Source organism: Strix uralensis, chromosome 3 (assembly GCF_047716275.1).
Source record: "Strix uralensis isolate ZFMK-TIS-50842 chromosome 3, bStrUra1, whole genome shotgun sequence".
Taxonomy (NCBI): domain Eukaryota; kingdom Metazoa; phylum Chordata; class Aves; order Strigiformes; family Strigidae; genus Strix; species Strix uralensis.
In genome coordinates this window covers 116,290,568-116,294,975 of record NC_133974.1, presented here as the reverse complement: position 1 = coordinate 116,294,975, position 4,408 = coordinate 116,290,568, and positions in this window count along the sequence as shown.

Sequence of the window (4,408 nt, the reverse complement as noted above, 5' to 3'; positions counted from 1 at the left end):
AATAAGGGTCTTGCCCAGAGCCCTTGACCTCAGCGGGAGACCTTCCAGTGACTTTTACAGGCTTTGGATGTGTCCCCACATCATTAACATGAAGTTAATATCAAAACTGTTGGCTTAGTAACACAAGGGAAAAAGAAGTGGTGAAAAGAGCTTTTCCCAGCACACCAGACCTCTCTTCACAACCCCTGCACAAAAATAGGGATCGTTTAGCAGGCTTTTTTCCCTCCTATGCAGCAGCACCCAAAATTGTTTACTGTGTTGGTTAAAGTAAGCCCCATAGCAGGAACATGCCCTGAAGTCCCTGTTAGTCCAATATCAGAGAGGTGACAAACACTGTTAATGTTTTCCAACTGACAACTTAGCAAATGATTATTCATCATCTTGGTACCAGACTAAGGCAGATGTTAAGGTCATCAGCTTCGTAAAGCCCCAAGTTCTCATAGTGGAGCCAAGCCTCAGGTAGGAAGGGATGATTTTAACTGCCCATTGAACCGACTCCTCTAGCATGGGCTTGGAGACCATCATAGATCTTACACAATCTACATAATTTATACATTCATAGTTTTTTAAAGTGAGGAGGGGCTGTTAGTCCATCTAGTCTGATCTCATTTCTCACCAACCATACAATGTTATCCAGTTACTGAGTGCAGTGGTGGCTATCTAAAGCTTCCCCTCTGGAAGGGCGCTTCAGATCATCTGGAGATGAAGAAGCCGCTATTTCCTTTTGGTTTGCTCCAGTGAAACAACCTGTACCTTGCTGAGAATTAAATTTTGCTTCTCTTTAGTATTGTAATATCTCCTTTTTAAGACAAAAAATGGGTAAGAACTTCTATCAATTCATGTTTTTCAAGCGACACCAAGATTTTGGCATTTTTTGCCAAAATATATGTAACTCCTACTTCTTAAGACTTAGCATATAAGTAGCATAAGGGGGAGTATATATGGTATGTTTGATCTGTAGCAAAATCGTATGCCAAAATGTATTATGCAGAATAGCATTAGAGGCTAACCAGTACGCACCACTGCCGTATAGATCAAGAGCCTGCTGTTTGTTTTTCATTAGGATTTTGTCTGGAATTTGCATTTTTAGACTATGCTGAAAGCTCTGTCTCTGTTTGGGGGACAGCACTAAGGTTTGCTGAGTGGTGGCTTGGCTGCCATTCAGGAGAGCTTCAGTTTCATCAGCTCCAAACTTGGGAAAAATGCATTTTGAAGCCCTCTCCTCCTCAAAGGCTCTGCAGACACGTGGTCAGATTCCTCTCAATGTAACAGGCAGTTGAACAGCATGGGGGATGAATTTGTCCACCAAGGGAAACTATTCAAATCAGCCTTTTTTTATCCTTCCCAGAATATCTGCAGCGACCGGCTGCATATTTCTGGATCCTGGAAAGGATAAGCAGAGCTGCAGCCCAGGCTGAACTTTCCAAAGTCTGCAGCATCCTCTGCCGGAGCCACAAGGAAAGGATGGCCGACCAGGGGGGAGGCACAATGAGGTTTTGACTTGTGCTGCCAGGGAAGGGTTTGGGGCCTCTAAAACTGTGTCCCAGCTTCGCTCATCTGCAACGTCACTGGGAAGAGCCAAAATCTCAAACACCGTAATGCCGACCGGGTGATGTTGTGTATGGGGAGCTACCCCCTGTGCTCCAGAGAGGAAGAGGCAGCCCGGTAATCAGCCTGGAATTTGGGGGCTGCATTTCCATTCCTTGCTTTGCTGCAGATGTCCTGGCTGCCCCTGGGCAAGTGTCTGCAAATTTCTGACAGTGCAGTGCCGTAGGAGCAGAACCTGTATGTGGAGTGGAGTAACGGGGCTGGCATAAATTCTTCCCAACTTCTCCCCCTTTTCCTGGTGTTAGTCACCACGATCAAAGCCTGAGGTGTTCCTCCACTCCCAGCCAAAGGAAGTACTTGGATAAAATCTGTGTTCCCAGGCTGTGATTCTTTCCTGGGCTTTGCTGTGTTTTGGCTTCAAGGGCAAAATGGGTTGTTGTGTCCTGTTTTATTACAACAGCCCTGCATCTGAAGCGCTTGCCCCATGCATGAGGCACCCAGGTTCAGCGTCTTCCTCAGCCCGAGGGGATTCAGACACTTCTCCACTGCCTCCCAACTGTTTCATCCCTCCCGTTGGAACTGTGCAGCAAAGAATTAATGATTCAGAGAGAGTGAATAAAACACCCTTCCTTCCCTCTCCCCACCCAGCAACTGGGATGCTTCTCAGGGATGAGGAGGAGATGGGGCTGTCTTCTGCTCTAGGAAGTCACGGGGTAACATTCACCCCTGAAGTACATCTGAGCACCCAGGACATTGGGAGAATCAAGTTCATCTCCTCCAGCCTGAGAAATCAGATGCGTGGCAGAGGGTAGCATGAAATCCAGCCTGGAGTCACACAGCTGCTGGCACACTGAAAGAGCATTGGGAGAATCCCTCTTGGGCAGCTCGACAAAGATTGACACACCAATACAACCCAGCGCAACAGCGCTGCCAACTTCTGCAGCAATTCACTCAATCCTTATGAAAGCAAGACTAAATTGGACAGGAGCCTGCACTTCATCTTCTCTCCCAACTCCTCTGGGTGAGAACTGTAGAGCAGACCAGGTTTCCGATAAAGTAAAAGCAAACACCATTCCCTTGTGCTAAGATACAGGAATATTATGCTGACATTTTAGCATGGATCACTCATATTGCTGCTCGTTCTCTCCACTCCTAGAGCTGTGTCTTGACAATAGAAACATTCCCCGAATACAAACAAAATAATCAGGGTTGAAAACCAAATTCATGGTGGAAGCATGCACTCCTTGGTGGGAGCTGTCAGGCTAGATTTGTCTCTTGGCCTGTATGAGTCTAAGCAAGTTGAGTTTGCACTAGTTATTTTTATTCTAAGTATTTTTATTCTGGTTTTGCTACAGTACTCTCATATTCACATAAATGTGTAAATATTTTCTAATATCTGGCCAGCAGCCTGATTCAGGTTCAAATTTGTGTGATAGAAAATAGCATAATAACGTTCAGTGATGCCTGCCTCGTCCTCATTTTTTTTTAATGGAGGAATTTATTTTACATTACCTCGAGGAATCACAATCATCATCCAACATTTTTACAAGCTGTTAAAACGTGAAGATTAAAACCTGCATTTAAGTAAAAAATGCTTCCAAGAAGGAATTTATCTGTGATTTGTCTTGGAAACAAGATTTGTGTGTTTAAGTACTTGGCAGTCCACAGAGTGACTTGTCCCATCTATCGGCTGTTTAAAATCATTTCACGTAATAAATGACAGTGATATGGGGTCACTGGCAAGAAACAGCAGCTTGTCTTGCAGAAACAGTGGTTCTGGGAGATGTGAGACCCTGTCTGTGCTTCTCCTAAGCCAAGATTTACCCCACCAAAATTCAGACCCTTAAACTAGTTCCTACAAACCCCTCTCCTAACATTGGCAATAATCTGCTAGTATCCGTACTGGGAGACAGTGAGGAACTGGATCTAGCTGGTAAAGGAAACGGAGCTGTAAGACATTTAATGCACCTGAGGAACAAACCCACAGCAGACAACCATTGGTAACAGGAGCAATTTAACCTGATTAAACACTGAAACAAATGTGAAAACAAATTATTTTGACTTTATTGGAATTCTTGTCAGTTTTCTGGAAACAGGTAAGCACAAGGTACAAAAGTTCGTGGATTTCTTTCAATCAGCTCTTTCTAATGAAGATGTGGATGAATTGTTGGAAAAATGAAGTTCCTGACAAGATTGTTAATTTTACTGTAGTCCAGCCTGGAAATGTAGAGAGACGGTACTGTACCACACCTGAGTGAACGGAACTGGGGCAGCCTGCTTGAATTGGTTTTCAGGTCTGAGGCCCTGCAACCTGATCTGCTGTGAGACCAGATCAAAGCTGGCTCACCTTCTCACCGGAACAAAAAAAAAAAACTTGCCCAGAGATCTGAGATTTTCTTCTGCCTGGGGTGGGTACCCTCCCCAAAATAAAACTATGGGCTGGCCTATGTGTATAAGCAACAGAAAAGCCTGGTACCCTGCGGTATTACTGACCAATGGGGGAGGTGCTGCAGTTTCTTGAGAGAATATCATTAACAGCGTAGGGAGAGAAACTCCAAAGGAAAACCTGACCCCTGCCTGGCATTTTGAGGGCTTCCTCAAGAGACCGTGCCCAGCAGCTCCTCTCCTCACGGAAAGCGGGGGCCCCCTGCCCGCGTCCAAAATGGCTCCGTGCCCCTGGCCCGCCGCCTGCCTCACTCAAGATGGCTACAAAAGACAGGCGGCCGCTGCGCTGAGGCTGGGGCGGCCATGTTGCTTTCGGGCAGCGGGGCCCTGCCAGGCGGGCCTTCCCTGAGTCGTACCATTCGCTAAGGAGGGGAGTCGCGTCGAGAGGGGGGGGGAGCGGTGGTTGCGCCCGGGC